The sequence below is a fragment of the Capra hircus genome, chromosome 14, assembly GCF_001704415.2.
Source record: "Capra hircus breed San Clemente chromosome 14, ASM170441v1, whole genome shotgun sequence".
NCBI lineage: Eukaryota > Metazoa > Chordata > Mammalia > Artiodactyla > Bovidae > Capra > Capra hircus.
Window position 1 is genome coordinate 17,250,458 of NC_030821.1, and position 25,307 is coordinate 17,275,764.

At 35.5% G+C, this 25,307-nt stretch overlaps 1 protein-coding gene and 1 non-coding gene across 9 annotated transcripts in view; both read left to right on the forward strand.

Annotated features, from left to right (window-relative positions):
* The window catches only part of VPS13B (vacuolar protein sorting 13 homolog B), a 786,697-nt gene that overhangs the window by 286,126 nt on the left and 475,264 nt on the right, over positions 1-25,307 (forward strand). The gene's annotated exons all lie outside the window — the stretch shown is intronic.
* Positions 10,084-10,156, forward strand: TRNAS-GGA. Its single transcript has one exon. It is a non-coding gene; the product is annotated as a tRNA-Ser (tRNA).

Here is a 25,307-nt window from a genome sequence, read left to right on the forward strand (position 1 = left end):
GTAACATGTAGAATATAAACTCACTTTTAAAATATAGTTCTTTGCAAATTAAAATATTTTTGCTATTTCTTGAATAAAATTTTATAATCATGAAATAACACTGACTTTTTAAAGTAACATATTCTTAAAAGCTAGAATATTTTCTCCCAATGATTTACTTTATACTTTTTAAATTTTGAACAGCTGGATCCTTAATATTTTTCTCTATTAAAATATATCTAGGTTTTTCTAATTTGGCTGTAAAGTGAATATATCAGTTATATTCAGTGTAATTCCTTAAAAAAAAAAAAAAAGCCGTGCTAATGATGATGGATAAATATAAAGGATAAGAAGCACAAGAACGTGGGTATCATAATGAAGGTATACTAGAAATACGGAGTCCTATGGGTAATTTTAAAATGTACACTTATTTTTTAAATGTAAATTACCAAAGTTGACTGTTGCTCAACAGTGAGTATTTGTAATAGAAATAAAGAATAAGTATAGAGTTAAATAGAATGTCTCTAGTTTAATATATGGGTTAACCACTTAGCAGTGTGCTCATTCTAATTGAAAAGCTGGGCTTCTTGGTTATGAATCAATGTGCAATCAAAGTCACACATTAGTATTACTTGCCTGCAAGGAAAAGCCACTGTTTTATTCTTTCAAAACGTTATTTTGTAAACTTGAAGATATTATAACTAAGACAATGAAGACTTCTTACTATAAGTTTATATTGCTTTCTTTTTTTTGATACCAAGTTTCTTAACTTTTTCAAATAAGAAAAAATTAAAGTTACTATTTAAAATCTCCTTCAATCAGAAATCAAAATGTGAAAACGCTAATATTTTAAGAATCGGAAGTGTATAATTTGAGAATAAAGATATATATTCTTTTCTGATAATCTTTTTCTCCTAGATTTATGACTACTTGGGTAAGATCTACTGGTAAGAGTGAAAGGTGGTGTAAGTAGTCTGTTATATTACTTAGAAAATTGGCAGAATTGTGGTATCACTGACAGAAACAAGGCAACAAACAATGAGAGCCAGTTTTGTTTGTTCTTTCGAAAGGTTTTGTTGTTATTGTCCCTTCCTCTCAGGGACATTGGTTTTATTTTCCATAGAGTATTCATTATTTCATCATTTTCCACATCATTGTGGAAAATTATTTTGTTTTGAGGCAGATCATTACTTCCAATTTTTTTTTTTTTTTTAACTCTCTGTACTCTTATTTCAGGCAGTTGTTTATGCCTACAGGTAATAATACTAGGATTGATTTACTATCTGTAGTTAACTTGAACAAGTTACCACCACTCATACAGTTTCCTCATTCATATAATGAAAATGATAATACCTGGCATATAGTAGTAAATGCTTGGCAGATGGCTATTACCTGGTATTATTATCGGAAGTGGACTTCAGAGTGATCTTACCAACAGTCTTACTATGAAATCCATTGGACACTCACTGCATTATAAGGAATGGATAGGCATTCAGTGCCTCTCAGTGTCGTGGTTTGGAGCCATACCTCTCATTCATTGTCTCACATCAGGGGTTGGCAGACTCTTTACAAAAGGCCACATAATAAACATTTTAGATTTTGCAGACCATAGGTCTCTGTTTCAGTTACTTGATTTTGCTGCTGTAACAAGAAAGCAGCTGGAGACAGCATGTAAATGAATGAATGTGCTGTGTTCCAGTCAAACTCTATTATAGACACCACAATTTGAATTTAGTATAATTTTCATACAATATTATTCTTCTGAACTTTTTCAACTTTAAAAAAAATGTTAAAGTCTTTCTTAGTTTATCTGTACTAAAGAAGATACACTGAATTTGGCTTGTAGACTATATTTGCTGACCCCTTAGAATAGAAACACAGGGTCGGGAGGGTAGGATTACAGGCAGTCTCTATAGCAGAATATCAGAACCGCATCTCCCATGAAGGAGGGAAATCAGAGTTGTGCTTCTGGAGGAAGTGTTGACCCATACTGATCCTAATTAAGACAGCTTTTGGATAATAATATCCAGGATTGTCAGTCTTTCCCATCCTCGGCTTATTAGATAAGTGAGGTTTGTGCACCCTGGTTTCCTAATGTGCAGAATTGGCCTATTCAGATTTAGGGACAATTGATAGAGTAATTAGAGTAATTCTCTGTGAACTATCATGAAGACATACATTGAATACAAGGGGATGAAAAGGTGCGCTATTTGGTATGGCTGTCTTTGAAAGTGAAAGTGTTAGTCGCTCAGTCATGTCCAACTCTTTGCAACCCCATGGACTGTGGCCCACCAGGATCCTCTGTTTATGAAATTCTCTAGGCAAGAATGCTGGAGTGGGTTGCCATTTCCTACACCAGGAAATCTTCCTGACCCAGAAATCAAACCCGGGCAGGTTCTTTGCTGTCTGAGCCACCAGGGAAGCTGCCTTTGGACATATGTAGATATTGGTGTTCTCCAGGCCCTCCTATAAAGACTGGTTTGATTAAGGAACTCCTCACTATTTGTAATTTTGATTCTACAGGATTTTCATTTCTTGAATGTACCTATCAGCACTGTATCCCCACCCCACCCCAACCCCCAAGATGCTGAATTTTTCTTCCTGTACATCTGTTTCTTAGAAGACCTTTTGTAGGATTTGTTACCTTAACCCAGTAATTCAAGAAGCTTTTGTTGCTGGCAAATGACATGTCTAGTTCTGCAAAATCTAAAGACAGAACTATTTTTAGTACTTCATCTCATTTCATCCCTAAGCTGTGGTTTTGATGACAGTAATGATAATGATTGCAGTAACTGTCACTTTTTAGTTTCTGTGTACCAGTCATTTTATCAACAGTGTCTCATTCAGTCTTCAGAACAGCCCTATACATTATGCAGTGTTAATCCCATTTTACATTAAGAAAATATATGCAGAGAAATGATAAGATCAGGAACTTACAGTTGGTGTCAATGCCTGATTCAGTCCTACACCTTTGGCTTCAAAGCTTTCTGCACCTCTTTGTTCTTTCTCATTAAACTTTTTACATTCTTGGGCATTACTCTTCTTCGTTTACTCCAGTTTCTCTACTAAACATTGGTTAGGGCAGTGATTCTGTTTTACATATGTCTTTGTAACTTCAGCTCCTATTGTAGAGCCTGATGAATGCTGATTGAATTGGTGATTGAAGACAGTTATGCGGTCTAATGGTAAAATAAGGGAGGAATGGTCACATATAAATTAGGAAGTCCCTGTTAATCATGTAGGATGAGTAAAGAGAGTCATTTAATGTAGAGTGAGTCTTTCCTAAGAACCATTTGATGGTTCTCATGCCATTATATATGGTTATTATTTGTTGAGACTATATGTTATCTAATCATTAGATATATACAGTTATCATTTTAGGTGATTTTTAAAATTTCATATCCTTTTGAAATACTAACTCATGTCAGGCCTAGAATAGTGACAGATACATAGTAAGTGTCTGCTGTCTTTCTCTCCCTATCGCCTTCCCCTTTCTTACTCTTTTTTTCTCTCTCTGCATTTACATATACACATGTTGTACACATATGCATATATATATGCATATGTGTGTATATATTTAAGATTACAAGTAGTAATTCGGAGTTAATAAATCCTGATTTTTGAAATGGGAAATAAATTGAAAATTTATGAGAGGATCCTGCAAATAGTATTACACATATACATTTGCATGCGTGTGTGTATGTATATGGTTGTAAAGGCATTCATTCTATAGCAGAACCATTTCTGCCATAATGCCATACACTCATTCCTAAAGAAATCTTCCATTTGGCATATATGTTTAAAAGGGCTTTTAGGGAAAATTGGAGTAGAAGCAGTTATATACATGTGCATATGCGTATGTACATGTATATAGAACTTTATAACCAGAGTACTGGTTACTCTGGTAACCAGAGTTACCAAACTAAAAGTTTGGTGAGAATACCATAGTTAAGTCTCCTCTGGCAGTTGTAATCAGCGTCATTGTGAAAGTAGCCTTAAATTTGGGGTCTCATGATTTGTTTGAGATATAAACTTTTGAGAAAATTTGCATTTAAGAGTGACCATTCTCCTCAAAATGAAAAACGCTGAATCAGTATATAGACTTGTATTTTTTTATGCTTAGGATAAATGTCTTAGCATCTTTATCTGCACTCCCATCTTCAGATAGCTTAACATATGGAAGATCTAGTGATCAGGAAGACTCTGAATTACTCACTCTCTGTGTGGGAGAAGAGCTCTTCCATGGGATTATCAGCCTTTTCACATCATATGTTGCTAAGGCTTTCTCATTCATGGTGAGAAAGCTGATAGCTTTGAAATGTGCTGAGAAAAGTCATGTATGAGTCAATATAACCTTTTGATTATGTGTCCTGATCTCATTACCCTATTTACCAATCATAGTTTAGTTGAGTAGCTTTAAAGAAACATAAATTATAGTTTAACAGACTGTTTATAAATAAGGCTTTTAGCTCAAAATAGATACAGACTTATACTTTAACTCCAAAATAGGATGTCTTTTCACTATCGTTTAAAAATATTTACTGTAATTAGTAAACAGTCTAGTCATAGCCTATTGCATAACACTAGAAAATGGAAAATAATGTGAACAAACATACAGTTAAAAAAGACAGAAGCTAGAGGAGGTTTCAGTAAAATGTTAAGTGTACATGGAAGAAACAATATGACTTAAAACAAGTGTTATGGGGAGAATAGGCTATTTAGTTGAATTATATATTTTATAAAAAACCCATTAGTGGATACTTGGAAGAGATGACCTCTTTGAGAAGTATTATAGATCCGAGATTATAATTGTGGGGCTCTATGGTCAAATAGATCTGGTTTTAAATCCAATCTTCTGAGCTTAATTGCTTCTATGATCCTCATGATATGTTTTTTTAGGACTCAATTTTAACATCTGTAAAATGAGTTTAGTGTATCACTTATTTCCTTGGGTTGTTGTTAAAATTAAGGAGGAAAAGCCTTAAAGGTTTTTAGAGTAGTACCTAGTACATGAAAAGTGCTGTTATTTTTATTTTGCTACCTGAAAGTTAAGAATCACAACTTACCCTTTTTTACGTTTATATATAATGAAAACAACAGCCATTTAAAGTGAGATTTTTTTGTTGTTGTTGTTCCAGGTAACAACTCTTTGAAATCAGAAAAATACATAGTCATTGTATGTAAGACAGTTGACTGTCTTACTATAATTTTGTGATCACTATTCTAAAAGCGGGCTTCCCAGGTGACTCAGTGGGTAAAGAGTCTGCCTGCCCTGTAGGAGACCCAGGTTCAGTCCCTGGGTGGGGAAGATCTCCTGGAGAAGGAAATAGCTACCCACTCCAGTATTCTTGCCTGGGAAATCCCATGGATAGAGGAGCCTGGAGGGCTGCAGGCCATGGGGTGGCAAAGAGTTGCCCACAACTCAGTGACTAAACAGCAGCAGCATCCTAAAAGCAGGATCTTACTGCTGCTTTGTAGTCATTCCTTTTCCCCCACTAGTCTCGTTATCCTGTGCTCTCCTGTTCTTCTTATATTAGCATCATATGGGGGCTTGTTAGAACTTCACCATCTCAGGCTACACACTAGATCCATAGAATCATAACCTGCATGTTAATACAGTTCCCCAGGTGACTTTTAAGCACGTTCAAATTTGAGAAGCACTGTCCTTAAACCACTGTTTCTCATTTTATACTCCCCTCAAACCCTTCTCCATCCATGACACTCAGCTCCTTGAAATCCCTTTCATGGATAATGACTTTGCTTCCTGCTTCTCTGGGGAAAAAAAAATGAAGCTATGAGAAGAAGCTGTCATACACACACTGGAGCACAACCATCTTAACTTACCTTGCAGTATCTTTGCAGTGCTCTGCTTTCAAGTTACTATAGATGAAATAACCATGCTATGATCTGATGGTGAGTCACTAGATACCATTGCTTCTCCCTATTCAAGAGTATCACTGCAGTAAATCTGTACTCATTCACTGTATCATTCACTTTTTCCCTCTCTGCTGGATCATTTCTTCTCAGGCTGTAAACATGCTATCTCTTGTCTTAGGAAAACAAACAAACAAAACTTTCCTTGGATCCCACTTTCTTCTCAACAGCTATCATTATATTTATTTGCCCTCTGCAATAAAATTTCTCAAAAGAATGGTCTTATACCTGTCATCTCCATTTCTTCTCTTCCTGTTTCTGAATGCATTTCATTCAGTCTTTTGCTCCCCCTACTCCACTGAAACTGAGCTTGTCCAAATTACTGGTAATCTAAATACTGTTACATTCAGCTGGCGGTTCACAATCCTTATTTTTTTTAACTTGGCAGCAATAATTTAAATGTTGATCACTATTCCTTGAAATACTTTCTTCCCTGTGCCACTTCTCTGGGTTTCTCTTTTTTCTCTGTTTCTTGTTCTTATTGTCTGGTTCCTCTTCATTTCCCACTTGAATTATGTGACCTATTTGACCTGGCTTCTTCCACATGGCACGCTTTCAAGGTTCATCCACATTACAGCATGTGTGTATGTGTGTGCTCAGTATTGTCCAGCTCTTTGCAACCTCATAAACTGCAGCCCACCAGACTCCTATCGCCATGGAATTTTCCAGAAAAGAATACTGGAGTAGGTTGCCATTTCTTTCTCCACGTTATAGCATATGTCAGTACTTTCTTCTTTTTTTGTGGTCAAATAATATTCCGTTGTGTCTATATATTATTATTTGTTTATCCATTCATCCTTTATAAACATCTGAATTATTTCCACATTTTGGAAATTATGAATAAGTGCTGCTATGAACATATGTATATATATTTAGAATATATGACTACATATGTTGGTTTGAGTACTTGATTTTCCTTATTTTGTGAATATATCTAGGAGTTGAATTGCTGGGTCATATGATAAGTCTATGTTTATATTATTGAGGAACCTCCAGATTGTTGTCACATTAGCTGAACCATTTTTATTTCTACTAGCAATGTACTAAATGATTCCTGTTTTTCTACATCCTTGTCAGTATTTGTTGTTTTTGATTTTTTTTTGAGTATTGTCTTCCTAGTGGGTTTATGATGTTGAACAGCTTTTAATGTGATTATTGAGCATTTACATATCCATACCTATTTCTTTTTTCTGTTGAATTCTTGAGAAGATCCTTTGAAGTTCTATGGAGTCGTCTCTCTGTGCAGCTCTGTCCTCTTTGGTACACTTTCCTGAGAGCTTTAGGCACTCTGATCTCTGTGTATTCTCAGCTCTGTCTCTTAGAGAGAGTGCCAAGCTTTGTTTGGTTGCTCTCTCTGCACTAGATCCTGGAAGTTCTCTCAAGACAGTCAGCTGAGATAATTTGCAGTATTCCCCTTGTTTTTTGTGTGGTAGGGTCCACAGTCCTCTGTTGCCTGATTTCTTGTGTCTTGCATACCTTCACTTCATATATTTCCCCCCACTAATATTTTGATTGTTTCACACGAGAGGGTAAATCTGGTCCTGTAACTTAGCCTGATGTGGAATCCTTTCATCTTTAAAATGGAGAAAATAAGACTCAAGAGTATGCCAAATTCATATTAACTCTGCTGAGATTCCTGTGAAGAATTCATATCATCTTTCCATGTACCCTCACTATCTCGGATGTCAAACATTTGTGCTTTGGCAGTCTACTGGCTGGACTTGGCAGACTTTTGCAGGGGTGCAGTATATAATCAATTGGTTTACTTTGTCAGGGGTTGTAGACATTGATTATTATTCACCTGGGAGTGGAGAACTTTGTAAATGAAATTTGAATCTCTTCTATGACTACTGGCAAGAACTGAAAAATTCTCAGTAATGAAAATCACATGTTTTAAAAGAAATGGACCGAGGAATACATTGTTTTAGTGATGTTGCATTTTCTCTTTATTTGTAATGGAAATATCTTTTCTTTCCAGGAATATTAAGAGACTTGTGACACAGACCTCTTTTTTTGCTGTTGTTAAATTAAGGAGCTTTCAGTATTAGGAAAGATTTAAAAAATTTTCACAATATTTATTCGAAAATGCAACATTTATGTAAGAACATGTCCTTGTCCTTAATAAATAGACACTGGCATATTTAGAGGTATATGGGCACCATGTATCCAGTATACTCTAAAATTGATCATAAAGAGTTTTATGCATATACTGAGACACACATATGCAGATATGTTGGTATATGAGTCCAAATTTACAAAATTGGAGGATTTGCTTGAAAGATATTTTGAACTTCCTTGTACTATTCTTGTAGCACTGAAGCTTGGAATTATATTAAAGCTATCACATTTTTTTAAAGAACTACAATATTATGATCACTTCTAGGTGTGAAGTGTGACATTTCCTTCATTTTAGCCTTTTCGGTATTCATTTCCTCCCTGTCTGATATTTGCAAGCTATATAGCTCAAGGGGGATTGATCTCACAGGGTAGTTCCGGGACTGAACATGGGACCTGTGCCTCAAAATCCAGTTCTGTTCCTTTATTGAGATGATTGGTTCAGGGATGATCAAATAAGGCAAGCCAACACAGGGAGATTCATTTCTAAGATTTCTGTTGAAATTATTGTGAAAGAGAAACTACCATCATGTTTCCAAGTGAGTAGGTTATAATCGTGAACCTAATTGTAGTCACTTGCCTTTATTTATAACACTTTACCTGAAAACAGTGAAATCAATTTAGAGGAAAGAGAACCAGCAAGCTTCAGTAAGAAAATTGTTGTTATATATAAATTAAGCTTGATTTAATTAGCATTTGGTGCTTTGGACCATTCCCTTGGAAATACTGAGGAAAAAGAGAGAAGATGTTTAATATCTTGATTTTTTTTTTTGTATTCTGATTCCATCTTTCTAAGCATTCTTTAATTTTCTTTTTTCATTTCTCCATAGTCATCTCATTTCCTTAATGAATGGAAACTTGAGGTTTTTTTTTTCTTTTGATTACTCTGGTTTTAGCTGTGTTTATTTACATGTATATATAATATTTATACATAATACATTTTAATATATAATGACTATACTATTTATATGTGTGCATTACTTTCATTGTTTATTATGTTGTAGCATATTTAAATTTGTGTCTATCTTAATTTTACCTTATGGTTGTTAATTAAATATAACTCCTTATTTCCATGGTTACGCTTTTAGGCCAAGGTATAATGTTTCCATAAATAATATTGGCCTATGTATTACAACTGCTGATAAATATCTTTACCTTGGTATCCCATCCAGTCCCAAAGAATGTTCAAACTACCACACAATTGCACTCATCTCACACACTAGTAGAGTTATGCTCAAAATTCTCCAAGCCAGGCTTCAGTAATACATGAACTCTGAACTTCCAGAAGATCAAGCTGGTTTTTGAAAAGGCAGAAGAAACAGAGATCAAATTGTCAACATCCGTTGGATCATCGAAAAAGCAAGAGAGTTCCAGAAAAACATTTATTGACTACGACAAAGCCTTTGACTGTGCATCACAAAAAACTGTGGAAAATTCTGAAAGAGATGGGAATACCAGACCACCTGACTTGCCTCTTGAGAAACCTATATGCAGGTCAGGAAGCAATAGTTAGAACTGGACATGGAACAACAGACTGGTCCCAAATAGGAAAAGGAGTACATCAAGGCTGTATATTGTCCCCGTGCTTATTTGACTTCTGTGCAGAGTACATGAGAAACGCTGGGCTGGATGAAGCACCAGCTGGAATCAAGATTGCTGAGAGAAATATCAATCACCTCAGATATGCAGATGACACCACCCTTATGGCAGAAAGCAAAGAGGAACTAAAGAGCCTTATGATGAAAGTGAAAGAGGAGAGTGAAAAAGTTGGCTTAAAGCTCAACATTGAGAAAACTAAGATCATGGCATTTGGTCCCATCACTTCATGGCGAATAGATGGGGAAACAGTGTCAGACTTTATTTTTTGGGGGGCTCCAAAATCACCATGGATGGTGATTGCAGCCATGAAATTAAAAGACACTTACTCCTTGGAAGAAAAGTTATGACCAACCTAGACAGCATTTTAAAAAGCAGAGACATTACGTTGTCAACAAAGGTCCGTCTAGTCAAGGCTATGGTTTTTCCAGTAGTCATGTATGGATGTGTTAATGGGCTTCCCTGGTGGCTCAGAGGTTAAAGTGTCTGCCTGGAATGCAGGAGACCCAGGTTCGATCCCTGAGTCAGGAAGATCCCCTGGAGAAGGAAATGGCAGCCCACTCCAGTACTCTTGCCTGGAGAATCCCATGGAGGGAGGAGCCTGGTAGGCTACAGTCCATGGGGTCGAAAAGAGTCAGACATGACTGAGTGACTTCACTTCGCTTCATGTATGGATGTGAGAGTTGGACTATAAAGAAAGCTGAGTGCCAAAGAATTGATGCTTTTGAACTGTGATGTTGGAGAAGACTCTTGAGAGTCCCTTGGACTGCAAGGAGATCCAACCAGTCCATCCTAAAGGAGATCAGTCCTGAGTGTTCATTGGAAGGATTGATGTAGAGGCTGAAACTCCAATACTTTGGCCATCTGATGCGAAGAGCTGACTCATTTGAAAAGACTCTGATGCTGGGAAAGATTGAAGGTGAGAGGAGAAGGGGATGACAGAGGATGAGATGGTTGGATGGCATCACCGATTCAATGGACCTGAGTTTGAGTAAACTCTGAGAGTTGGTAATGGACAAGGAGGCCTCACATGCTGCATTCCATTTGGTTTCAAAGAGTCAAACACAACTGATTGAACTGAACTGAACTGGTATCTCATAGACACCCTGAATTCCCCATTTTTCAAATTGCTGTCTTTACTTTTCTCTTCAAACCTCTTTCTTATTTTAGTCCATTTAATTAATAATTGTATCTTCTCAGTGACTTAAGCAATTCTTTCATATAATCCCATTAAACTGTATGTGATTTCAGGGGAGGGACTGTGATAATTCCCCAAAGGGAACTTGAGTGCTTTACCAGAAGAGACGAGATTTGTAGGGGTTTCTCAGATAGGAAAGCCTAAGAGAAAGGCTTATGTACTCCTGTTATTATGGATTATAGTTGAGGATTAACATTATGAGTCAGCAGAGGGAGACCTATTTGGGTGTATAATCTAATTAGTCACAAGTTTCTTGAACCGTTCTTCCTCGGAGATTTTTTTTCCCCACTTGCTTACATACTCCATTGTTCAAGGGTCTACTCCTCAGGACACTGCCTTTGCTGCTCATCTAGCTTCTGTGTATATTTATGGGCACCAAGTGAAGAGCTGCATTGCTCTGTATTATAGGAGTACACTGCAAGCTCTGAGTTCAGAGGCAAGAGACATATTGGATGGACACAGGCTTTGTCAGTTTTTCCTGTGTGGAGTTGCTTAGGAAGCCGTGTAGAGCTGTTTACCACTGCAACTGCTAGAATGATTTAGGGTCAGGTGGAGAATTAGAGGTATCTGAGACAAGGGAATGGAATGCTAGAGAGTAAAAAATAATAATAAAAAGGAAAATGTTCATCATAACACATGTATTTTTTTAAGCATCATAAAACATACAGAAAAAATGTATTATAGAATGTGATGCCTATTATATCTTTAAAAAATATATTTGTTTCCAGATACCAGCTTCATGTGGCTGCAGTGTAGCCATAGATGTTGAAAAGCTGGAGTTCAATCCTCAAATATTAGGAGTCTGATCTACAACCAAATGTTAATATTGATTAAAAATATTTTCTTCCTAGTTTTGTGGACCGTGACAAATCTCCACATAGTCTGTATTACTTTTATAATTAGGTTAAAGGCTTAATACAGCATAGATGAAAGTGTATAACATTGGAATATTGGAAAACAGGCTGGAGAATTGTTATCAGTAATCAAAGTGTGTCTTATATTAAGTAATATTTGGAGTATTCTTTGGTTTGAAGCACATTTTAAAATAATTACTTCTGGATGAAATGAAGCTGTGCCTGCATGATCAGTCACTCAGTTATGTCTAACTCTTTGTGATCCAGTGTACTGTAGCCCTCCAGGCCCCTCTGTCCATGGGATCTGTCAGGTAAGAATAATGCGGGTGGGTCATCATTTCCTCCTCCAGAAATGAAGCTATACTTAGTAATAAAGTATTTGAAAGGTTAAAGGTAAATGTAAAATTTAATTTACATATTCATCCATTAAATGCAGTATTTTTAAAGTGTGGAACCTTTGCTTGACATTGGTTATATATGGACAGTGGAGATAGTCACTGATTTCATGAGCTTATATTGTATCTGAGGAGGTAGACAATGAGTAAGGAAAAAATTATATAATCACAAATATTAAAGATATTAGATGAAAACTTAATTTGCTAGAGTGTTTAGAGACAGGCCTCCGTGAAGGATATAAGAAGTGACTGAACAAGTAGCAAAGCATTTGGCATGTGCAAGGGTAGCTGGAGTATAGTCACCAGGGGAGAGTGTCAGAGATGAGATTTCAGAGAGATGTGAGTCATCTGGCGTGGCTTCATAGGGTATGATGAGAAGTTTACATTTAATGCAAAGGGAATTGGGAAGACAGTGTTTAAGCAGAGGAATAACAGAGTCTGATTTATCATCTAAACACATGAAGTCTTTAGATGTTTACGTACATTGTTTCAAGTTTTTATGATGAAAGTAATTGTATCTTTAGTAATTAAAATTTGGAAAGTTAGAAAATCCAGGAAGCAGGAAAAAAAATTAACTCATCAATCAGTCACAAGCCATTGAAATTTCTCTTACATATGGCCTGCTAGAGTTCCCCCTGCTATTTATTTACCTTGCATTTAATTTGAGTTTGAATAGCTTACAGAGTGAAAGTTACTCAATCGGTGTCCAACTCTTTGCAACCCCGTGGATAGTCCATGGAATTCTCCAGGCCAGAATACTGGAGTGGGGAGCCTTTCCCTTCTCCAGAGGGTCTTCCCAAATCAGGGATTGAACCCAGGTCTCCCGCACTGCAGGCGGTTTCTTTACCAGCTGAGCCACCAGGGAAGCCCTGTCTTGTTTTAGATTGTATTTAAAATTTTCCTTTATGTCCTAAGAATTTTCTGTTTATTGCATAGACTTTGAAACCATCATTTAAATGATCATGTACTAGTTTGTCACTTGAGTACATCAGTTTGCTTAATCAGCCTTCATTTTTGGAAATTTAGATTATTTCAAGTATTTTCTATAATATATAACTATAAATGAAATTCCTAATATTAATTCCCACATTTCATTAGCATAGATTTCTGGAAATTAATTAGTTAAAAGGTGTTAACTTTTTGTTACCAAATTCATATGCAAAACTGTTATAGTATACTCCTACCAGCAGTGTGTTAACAGGGATTAGCAAATTTTTTTCTTATGGGGTCATATACTACAAATTTTAGGCTTGTGAGCTGTATAGTCTCTCTAGCAGCTGCTGTTTAGTACAAAATTGACCGTAGACTATTCATAAACAAATGGGTGTGGCTGTGTTCCAAGTTAAAATAATTTCAGTAAAATATCCCAAAGTCTGTGGATTACAGTCTATGTTACACTATCAGGTATACCATACCTTGCTAGTATCTTTTTAAACTTTGAAAATTGTGTGTCTCAGAGTTTTGGAATTACATTTGACAAACTTTTAAAAATAGTTTTAAATCCCATGTCACTCAAAGTTTCATTGTTATTTTTTAAAGTAATAAGGTAATATGAAGTTAGTTCAGTTCAGTTCAGTCGCTCAGTCATGTCCGACTCTTTGCGACCCCATGAATCGCAGCACGCCAAGCCTCCCTGTCCATCACCAACTCCCGGAGTTCACTCAGATTCACGTCCATCGAGTCAGTGATGCCATCCAGCCATCTCATCCTCTTTTGTCCTATGAAGTTAATATACTTTTTAATTGTGAATTGTGGTTGGTTTTAATCACTGCAGCTATTCCTTGTGTCCTGTGTTTTATATGTGTGTGCTCAGTTGTTTCAGTTGTGTCCGACTCTTTGAGATTCCATGGATTGTATACATTTGCTCTGTATTAACCTTTGATGTTACAAAAGACTGTAATCCAATTTAAACTTCAGAAATATTAATGACTTAATTGTTTTAATGGTTGGCAGCCATGAATTTGAACCAATACAATATTGTAAAGTAATTAACCTCCAATTAAAATAGATAAATTAATTTTTTTAAAAAGAAGCAAAAAAATACTATAATGCTGTGCAGAAGTCAGAAATATGAATTTTAAAGTTTATAATTTTGTCAACTAATCCTCACACCTATCTAAGGTTTGTAATCTTAGTTCTTGAGAATGCTATATAAAGCTAAAGTTGCCTTCTCTTCAAACTTATGTGTATCTTGTAGTGTTTTATGTCTGAGTTATAAAGGAAAGATGTCAAAACTTAAACCTTTGTCAAGTAGAATAAAACATTGGCATATTTCAGAGACTTGCTGTTCTTTTTATGGTGGTCTGTATGGTATAGAGTTAAATTCCAGATAACCTTCAAGTACTGTATTAAATATTTTTGGAAAATAGAAATAGGATAGATTAAACATGCACATTTTTTTTTCAGCTATCATTTTCCCCCCAGAAGCAAGTCATTTTGGGGGAAAAATCATTATAGTTTCAGGGTGCTTGGTGAAAAAGATAAATATTGGAATTTTGTTTGTGTTGTTACATGTGAATAAGAGATTCTCTAAAAAAATTTTTTTTACTGATGTTTGCAAAGTGGTAACCCTAAGGTTCTTATATTTTAAAAAGCACCCTGTTAGAAAGTGATCTAGTTTCATTGTTTTACAAGGGGTTGACCAGTTTTCCCAGCACCACTTGTTAAAGAGATTGTCTTTACTCCATTGTATATTCTTGCCTCCTTTGTCAAAGATAAGGTGTCCATATGTGTGTGGATTTATCTCTGGGCTTTCTATTTTGTTCCATTGATCTATATGTCTGTCTTTGTGCCAGTACCATACTGTCTTGATGACTGTGGCTTTGTAGTAGAGCCTGAAGTCAGGCAAGTTGATTCCTCCAGTTCCATTCTTCTTTCTCAAGATTGCTTTGGCTATTCGAGGTTTTTTGTATTTCCATACAAATCTTGAAATTATTTTTTCTAGTTCTGTGAAAAATGTGGCTGGTAGCTTGACAGGGATTGCATTGAATTTGTAAATTGCTTTGGGTAGTATACTCATTTTCACTATATTGATTCTTCCGATCCATGAACATGGTATATTTCTCCATCTATTAGTGTCCTCTTTGATTTCTTTCATCAGTGTTTTATAGTTTTCTATATATAGGTCTTTAGTTTCTTTAGGTAGATATATTCCTAAGTATTTTATTCTTTTCGTTGCAATGGTGAATGGAATTGTTTCCTTAATTTCTTTTTCTACTTTCTCATTATTCGTGTATAGGAATGCAAGGGATTTCTGAGTGTTGATTTTATATCCTGCAACTTTACTATATTCATTGATTAGCTCTAGTAATTTTCTGGTGGAGTCTTTAGGGTTTTCCATGTAGAGGATCATGTCATCTGCAAACAGTGAGAGTTTTACACTGTTTATAATAGCCAGGACATGGAAACAACCTAGATGTCCATCAGCAGATGAATGGATAAGAAAGCTGTGGTACATATACACAATGGAGTATTACTCAGCCGTTAAAAAGAATTCATTTGAATCAGTTCTGATGAGATGGATGAAACTGGAGCCAATTATACAGAGTGAAGTAAGCCAGAAAGAAAAACACCAATACAGTATACTAACACATATATATGGAATTTAGGAAGATGGCAATGACGACCCTGTATGCAAGACAGGAAAAAAGACACAGATGTGTATAACGGACTTTTGGACTCAGAGGGAGAGGGAGAGGGTGGGATGATTTGGGAGAATGGGAATTCTAACATGTATACTGTCATGTAAGAATTGAATCGCCAGTCCATGTCTGACGTAGGGTGCAGCTTGCTTGGGGCAGGTGCATGGGGATGACCCAGAGAGATGTTGTGGGGAGGGAGGTGGGAGGGGGGTTCATGTTTGGGAACGCATGTAAGAATTAAAGATTTTAAAATTTAAAAAATAAAAAAAAATAAAAAAAATAAAAATAAATAAATTATGACCTCTTCTGAAAAAAAAAATAAAAAAAAATAAAAAAGCACCCTTAATTTCTGAAAAAACTGAGAGAAATAACTAGGCTTGGGAAGGATGACTGATGGAATGGAGGGAAGTGTCCTGGACTTAGGAATGCTAAGAAGTCTATCCTGTGATTTATGCCATACAATTTTAGATGAAATGAGAAGTAATGGTATTAAGTATCAGAAAATACATGCTTATCTGGTTTCAGTCAGAACAACATTGCTTTTAGTTTCCAAGTTAAGATTTATTATTATTATTAATACATGCTTAATATTTAAAGCCTTCATAATTAAATCAAAATGTATATTCTGTCTTCTAGTTAGTTTGCTGAATATTATCATAATTTTGAAAGAGACCTTTCCAACCAGAGCTGGTCCGTGGAATTTTAAACTGTAGACATGGTCTAATGTGGATGACTTTGAAGATCCTTCTTCTAGTTGATTTTAAGTTGTAATTAAAAAAATTGTTTTCTGCTAGTATCTATTTAAAGAGATACATGCCTATGATCCTTAATTCTGTGTGCTTAAAATTTAAGCCAGATGTAGCTTCATAGAGTCAATAAGATTAAAATGCTAAGTCACTTCATGATTAATTATTTCGAATTAAACATGATCCGAGATTATCAGTGTTGGCTTTAAAAAACGTAAACCAAACTGAATACTGCTTTATACCTTAATTCATATTTTATGTCTCATTATTTCAAAAGGTAATTGTTTGCAGTGCTTATAGCCTTAGGTTATTTAATATATGCCAATATGAGTAAGATATACTTTCGAGTTTTGGGCCTATATGTAAAAGAGATACAGAAATATTTGAAATGAAAAAAACTGTCATAATACTAGCAATAAAGAAGATTTTATGGATGTATATGAGTTAATGATAATACATTTTATAATGATTATGTATTAATTTATAATCTATATTTTGATTATGTTTTCCTGTAAAAGAAAATCCAGTTTTGTTTATTTGATTGATTGATTTAATTCTATTGAATATAGTTGATTTTTTGATTTACAGTGTTAATTAGACCAGAGATCTCTTCAAGAAAATTAGAGATACCAAGGTAACATTTCATGCAAAGATGGGGTCAGTAAAGGACAGAAATGGTACGGACCTAACAGAAACAGAAGATATTAAGAAGAGCTGGCAAGAATACACAGAAGAACTGTACAAAAAACATCTTCACGACCCAGATAATCAAAATAGTGTGATCAGTCACCTAGAGCCAGACATCCTGGAATGCGAAGTCAAGTGGGCCTTAGGAAGCATCACTACGAACAGAGCTAGTGGAGGTGATGGAATTCCAGTTGAACTCTTTGAAATCCTAAAAGATGATGCTGTGAAAGTGCTGCACTCAGTATGCCAGCAAATTTGGAAAACTCAGCAGTGGCCACAGGACTGGAAAAGGTCAGTTTTCATTCCAGTGCCTAAGAAAGGCAACACCATAGAATGCTCAAACTACTGCACAGTTGCACTCATCTCACACACTAGGAAAGTAATGCTCAAAATTCTCCAAGCAGGCTTCAACAATATGTGAATCGTGAACTTCCAGATATTCAAACTGGTTTTAGAAAAGGCAGAGGAACCAGAGATCAAATTGCCAACATCCGCAGGATCATCAAAACGCAAGAGAGTTCCAGAAAAACATTTATTCTGCTTTATTGACTATGCCAAAGCCTTTGACTGTGTGGATCACAATAAACTGGAAAATTCTGAAAGAGATGGTAATACCAGACCACCTGACTTGCCTCTTGAGAAATCTGTTAGCAGGTCAGGAAGTAACAGTTAGAACTGGACATGGAACAACAGACTGGTTCCAAATAGGAAAAGGAGTACATCAAGGCTGTATATTGTCACTGTGCTTATTTAACTTATACGCAGAGTACATCATGAGAAACGCTGGGTTGGATGAAGCACCAGCTGGAATCAAGATTGCCGGGAGAAATATCAATCACCTCAGATATGCAGATGATACCACCTTTATGGCAGAAAGCAAAGAGGAACTAAAGAGCCTCATGATGAAAGTGAAAGAAGAGAGTGAAAAAGTTGGCTTAATGCTCAACATTGAGAAAACTAAGATCATGGCATTTGGTCCCATCACTTCATGGGAAATAGATGGGGAAACACAGGAATCAGTGGCTGACTTTATATTTCTTGGCCCCAAAATCATTCCAGAAGGTGACTGAAGCCATGAAATTAAAAGATGCTTACTCCTTGGAAGAAAAGTTATGACCAACCTAGACAGCATTTTAAAAAGCAGAGACATTACGTTGTCAACAAAGGTCCGTCTAGTCAAGGCTATGGTTTTTCCAGTAGTCACATATGAGTTGGACTATAAAGAAACCTGAGTGTCAAAGAATTGATGCTTTTGAACTGTGATGTTGGAGAAGACTCTTGAGAACCCCTTGGACTGCAAGGAGATCCAACCAGTGCATCCTAAAGGAGATCAGTCCTGAATGTTCATTGGAGGCTGATGTCAAAGCTGAGACTCCAATACTTTGGCCACCTGATGCGAATAGCTGACTCATTTGAAAAGAGCCTGATGCTAGAAAAGATTGAAATTGGGAGGAGAAGTGGATGACAGAGGATGAGATGGTTGGATGGCATCACTGACTCAATGGACATGAGTTTGAGTGAACTCTGGGAGTTGGTGATGGACAGGTAGGCCTGGCATGCTGCAGTCCATGGAGTCGCAAAGAGTCGGACATGACTGAGCGACTGAATTGAACAGTGTTAATTACTGCTCTGCGGCAAAGTGATTCTGTCATACATATACATATGTACATTTTTAATATAATCTTTTCCATTATAGTTTGTTATTGGGTATTGAATATAATTCTGTTTGCTATACAGTGGAAACTTTTTTATCTATTATATGTTTTAAAGGTTACCTCTGCTAACCCCAACCTCCTAAACCATTACTTTTCTTGCCCCTCCCCCAAGGAACCTCCAGTTTCTTCTTAATATCTGTCATTGTTTTTCTGTTCCATAGATAGGTTCAGTTGTGTCTTTTTTTATTTTATTTTTTTAATAATTTGTTTATTTATTTTTATTTTTCATTGCACTGGGTCTTTGTTGCTTCCTGCAGGTTTTCTCTAGTTGCAGAGAGCAGGGGCTCCTCTTTGTTGCGTTGCATAGATTTTTCATTGTTGTAATGGTGCAGAGAAGTGTTGAAGTGGCTTCTCTTGTTGAAAAGCACAGACTCGAGGCCCACACGCTCTAGGTGCACAGGCTTCAGCAGTTCCAGCTAGCAGGGTCAGTAGTTCTGACTTGAAGGCCCTAGAACGTGCAGGCTTCGCTAATTGAGGTTCATTGGCTCTAGAGGGCAGGCTCAGTAGCTGTGGCACATGAACCTGGGTATTCTGTGGCTTGTGGAATCTTCGTGGACCAGGGATTGAACCCATGTTGTATGCATTGTCAGGCAAACTCCTCCCCACTGTACCAGCAAGAAAGTCCTGTGTCATATTTTAGATTCCACATATGTGATGTTATATGGTATTTGTCTTTCTGACTTACTTCACTTATTAATAGTATGATAATCTGTACTTGCATGCACATTGCTGTGTATTCCTGTGTGTGTGTGTACCACAAATTGTTTAGCCACTCATCTGTCGATGAATGTTTCGGTTGCTTCCATGTCTTGGCTGTCATAAACATAGAGATGTATGTATCTTTTTGAATTATAGTTTTGTTTTGATACATGCCCAGAAGTGGGATTGGGGGATCATATAGTTGTTCTGTAAAATCCAGTTTAAAATGAAGAATTGGTTAAGAAAATTTTTTTTTTAGTTCTAGAATCCTGTGTTTGTTTATATTGATTTGGTGCAGGATACTGGGATGGCTTTCTGAATGAAGAAAATCCTGAATAAAGAATAATGACACACTGAAGATAAATAAGAGAGAGACTTTTATGAGACCTGTTAATTTTTAAAATGGTATTTATTTGGTATCAATCAAATTTATGCTTTTTTCTTATATCAACTGAAGTTTCCATTGAAATTCAAAACTTTGATCAGGAAAAATGCAGATATAGTTTCATAGTTTTAGACTATAATTAATATATTATTTTTATGACATGAAATGATATGTTTGTTCTACCTTGGTTTATATATAGCTTGATTAATATACTTGCAGATCTGTTTTTTAAAATAATATATCACATATATTCACCTACAGACACCTTGACATATCACTATTTTATGCTTAAATATTATATATAAACATATGCTTATATATATATTTGTCTATAATGCCTGGAAAATCTATGCTTACAGAGGAATCTGTTTCTATTTTCTTCTCCTAGTGCTGATTTTTTAAAAATTAATTTTTATTGGAGTATAGTTGCTTTACAATGTTGTGTTTCAGGTGTAGAGCAAGTGAATCAGTTATACATATATCTGCCGTTTCTTAGAGTGTTTTTCCACATAGGTCATTACAGAGTTTTCAATTGAGTTCTCTATATATTAGGTCTCATTAATTGTCTGTTTTATAGATATAGAGTACATATGTTGATCTTCATTTCCCATTCATCTCACTCCTCCTACCCCCTTGGTTATCTGTACAGGTTTCTTTCTACGTTTGTGTCTTATTCTGCTTTGCAAATAAATTCATCTGTATCATTTTTCTAGATTCCACATTTATGTGATACTATTCAGTATTTCTTTTTGTTTTTCTGACTTCACTCTGTTTAACAGTCTCTTGGAGCATCCACATCTCTGCAAATATCATTATGTCATTCTTTTTTTATGTTTGAGTAATACTCCATTGTATCTATGTTCCAGGGCTTCCTGAGTGGCACTAGTGGTAAAGAATCTGCCTGCCAATGCAGGAGATGTAAGAGACGTGGGTTCAATTCCTGAGTCGGGAAGATTCCCTACAGAAGGGCATGACAACCCACTCCAGTATTCTTGCCTGGAGAATCACATGGACAGAGGAGCCTGGTGGGCTGTAGTCCATAGGATTGCACAGAGTTGGACATGACTGCAATGATTTAGCACACTTTGATGTATCTTTGTATCACATTTTCTTTATCCTTTCCTCTGTTGATGGGCATTTAGGTTGCTTGCCTGTCCTGGTTATTGTAAATAATGCTGCAGTGAACATTGGATTGCATGTATCTTTTCAAATCATGGTTTTCTCTGGGTATATGCCCAGAAATAGAAATGCTGTGTCATGTGGTGGTTCTATTTTTAGAGTTTTAAGGAACCTCCATACTGTTCTCCATAGTGACTATATCAATTTACATTCTCACCAACAGTGTAAAAGGGTCCCCTTTTCTCCACACCCTCTTCAGCATTTATTGTTTGTAGATTTTTTGATGGCCATTCTGAGCAGTGTGAGGTGATACCTCATTGTAGTTTTGATTAGCATTTCTCTAATAATTAGCGGTGGTAAACATCTCTTCATGTACCTCTTGGCATTCTGTTTGTCTTCTTGGAGAGAAGTGTATTTGTTTGCTTTTGTTTTTATATTTGTTGCTCTAGGACGTGGATCCAAAAAGATCTTGCTGTGATTTATGTCACAGAGTGTTCTACATTTTCTTCTAAAAGGTTTATAGTATCCAGCCTTACATATAGGTCTTTACTGTCATCCATTTTGAGTTTATTTTTGTGTGTATTGTAAGGGAGTGTTATAATTTCATTCTTTTGTATGTAACTGTCCAGATTTCTCAGCACCACTTATTGAAGAGACTGTCTTTTCTCCATTGTATATTCTTGCCTCCTTTGTTATACTTTGTGACCATAGATGCATAGGTTTATCTCTGGACTTTCTATCCAGTTCCGTTAATCTGTCTTTTTGTTTTTGTGTCAGTACCATTGTTTTGTAGCATAGTCTGATATCAGGGAGCCTGCTCTGTTTTTCTTTCTCAAGATTGCTTTGGCTGTTTGGGGTGTTCTGTGTTTCTAGACAACTTGTAAAATTTTTTGTTCTAATTCTGTGAAAAATGCCATTGGTAATTTGGTAGAGATTGCATTGAATTTGTAGATTGCTTTGATTAGTATAGCTGTTTTCACAATACTGATTCCTCCAATCCAAGAACATCGTATATCTCTCCATCTGTTTATGTTGTCTTTGATTTCTTTCATCAGTATCTTCTAGTTTTCTGAGTGTAGGTCTTTTGCTTCATAAGGTAGGTTTATTACTAGATATTTTATTGTTTTGTTGCAATGACAAATGGAATTGTTCCTTTAATTTCTCTTTTTGGTCTTTCATTGTTAGTGTATAGGAATGAAAGAGGTTTTTGTGCATTAATTTTGTATCCTGCAACTTAATCGAATTCATCAATGAACTCTAGTTTTCTGGTGGCGTTTTTAGAATTTTTCACATATAGTTTGATGTTATCTGCAAACATGACAGTTTTACTTCTTTTCCAGTTTGGATTCTTTTTATTTATTTATTTTGTCTTCTCTGATTGCCATGTCTAGGACTTCCAAAACTATGTTGAATAATAGTAGAAAGTGTGGACATCCTTGCCTAGTTTCTGTTCTTAGAAGAAATGCTTTCAGTTTTTTACCATTGAAAATGATGTTTGCTGTGGGTCTTATAAGGCATTTATTATGTTGAGATAGGTTCCCTCTATACTCACTTTCTGGAGAGTTTTTATCATAAATCACTGTTGAATTCTATCAAAAGTTTTTTCTGCTTCTATTGAGATGATCATATGGCTTTTGTTCATCAGTTTGTTAATGTATATCTTATTGATTGATTGATTTATATATATTGAAAAATCCTTGCATCCTTGATATAAATCCAGCTTGATCATGGTGTATGATCTTTTTAATGTGTTGGATTCTAGTATTTGCTAGTATTTTGTTGAGGACTTAAACATATATATTCATTAATGATATTGGCCTATAGTTTTCTTTTATTTTTATATCTTTGTCTTGTTTTGGTATCAAAGGGATGGTAGACTTGTAGGGTGACTTTGAGAGTGTTCCTCTCTCTACAGTTTCCTTAAAGAGTTTGAGAAGTATAGGTGTTAGCTCTTCTCTACATGTTTGATAGACTTCACCTGTGAAGTCATCCAGTCCTGGACTTTTGTTTGTTGGAAAATTTTTAGTCAGTTTCAATTTCAGTACTTGTGATTGGTCTGTTCATATTTTCTATTTCTTTTCAGTTCAGTTTTGGAACGTTGTAGCTTTCTAAGAATTTGTCCATTTCTTCCAAGTTGTTCATTTTATTGGCATATAGTTACCTATAGTAGTCTCCTATCATCTTTTGGATTTCTGTGGTGTCAGTTATAACTTCTCCTTTTTCATTTGTAATTTATTGATTTGAGTCCTCTTCCTTTTTTTCTTGATGAGTCTGTGTAAAAGTTTATGAATTTTGTTTATCTTCCCAAAGAAGAGCTTTTAATTTCATTGATTTTTGCTGTTGTTTGCTTCCTTTCTGTTTCATTTATTTCTGTCCTGATCTTCATGATTTCTTTCTTTCTACTAACTGTGAGGCTTTTGTTCTTTCTCTGGTTGCTCTAGATATAAGAATATGAGGATATCCTTAGATGTAAGGATAGGTGGTTTATTTGTGATTTTTCTTGTTTCTTGAGGTAGAATTGTATTCCTATAAACTTCCTGCTTATAACTACTTTTGGGTTATCTCATAGGTTTTGGGTCATTGTGTTTTCATTGTCATTTGTTTCTCTCTCTCTCTCTTTTTTTTAATTTCAGTTTCGTCTTTGATTTCTTCAGTGATCTATTGGTTATTTAGTAGCGTATTCAGTCTCCATGTCTTTTTGTTTTTCACACTTTTTTTCTTGTAATTGATTTTTAATCTTATAGCATTGTAATCAGAAAAGATGCTTGATACAATTTCAGTTTTATTAAATTTACCTAGGCTTGATTTGTGAGCCAATATGTGATCTCTTCTGAAAAATGTTCCTTGTGCACTTCAGAGGAAGTGTGTTCTGTTGCTTTCAGAGAGAATGTCCTGTAAATGTCAATTAAATCTCTCTGGTCAAATGTGTTATTTAAGGGTTGTGTTTCCTTGTCAATTTTCTGTCTGGATGATCTGTCCATTGGTGTTGGTAGGGAGGCAGTCCTGCACTTTCATTGTGTTACTGTTAATTTCTCCTGTATGGCTTTTAGCATGTGCCTTATGTATTGAGGTGCTCCTATGTTAGGTGCGTAAATATTTACAGTTGTTATCTTTTTATTGGGTTGATTCCCTTGATGATTATGTGGTGTTCTTCCTTGTCTCTTATCATAGCCTTTATTTTAAAGTCTATTTTGTCTGATATGAGTATTGCTACTCCAGTTTTCTATGAATTTCCATTGGCATGGAGTATCTTTTTCCATCCTCACATTTTCAGCCTGCCTGTGTTTTGAGGTCTAAAGTAGGTCTCTTGTAGACAGCATATATACAGGTCTTATTTTTGTATCCATTTAGTCAGTCAGTGTCTTTTGGTTGGTGCATTTAATCCATTTACATTTAAGGTAATTATTGGTATGTATGTTCCTGTTACCATTTTCTTAGTTGTTTTGGGTTTGTTTTTGTAGGTCATTTTCTTCTCAAATGTTTCCCACCTAGAGAAGTTCCTTTAACATTTGCTGTAAAGTTGGTTTGTTGGTTTGGTGGTGATGAAGTCCCTAGCTTTTTCTTGTCTGTAAAGCTTTTGATTTCTCCATTGAATCTGAATGAGATCCTCACTGGGTAGAGTAATGATGGTTGTAGGTTCTTCCCATTTAGCACTTTAAAAAAAAAAAATCCTGCCACTCTGTTCTGGCCTACAGAGTTTCTGTTGAAAAATCAGCTGATAACCTTACAGAGATTTCCTTGTATGTTTTTTGTTGCTTTTCCCTTGCTGCTTTTAATATTTTTTCTTTGTGTTTAATTTTTGTCAATTTAATTAACATGTGTTTTGGTGTCTTTCTCCTTGGGTTTATCTTATATGGGATTCTCTGTGTTTCTTGGACTTAGGTAACTATTTCTTTTCACATTTTAGGCAAGGTTGTGACTATAATCTCTTCAAATATTTTCTCAGACCTTTTCTCTTGTTCACCTTCTTCTTCTGGTTCCCCTGTAATTTGAATATTGGTGGATTTAATTTGTCCCAGAAATCCCTGAGAATGTCCTTATTTCTTTTCATTCCTTTTTTCTTTATTCTACTCCATAGAAGTTATTTGTGCCATTCTGTCTTCCATGCCATTTATCTGTTCTTCTGCCTCAGTTATTCTGCTATTGATTCCCTTTTGTACTTTTCATATGTGATTGTGTTAGTCATCACTGTTCATTTGTTTTTTAGTTCTTTCGTGTCATTATTAAACATTTCTTATGTCTTC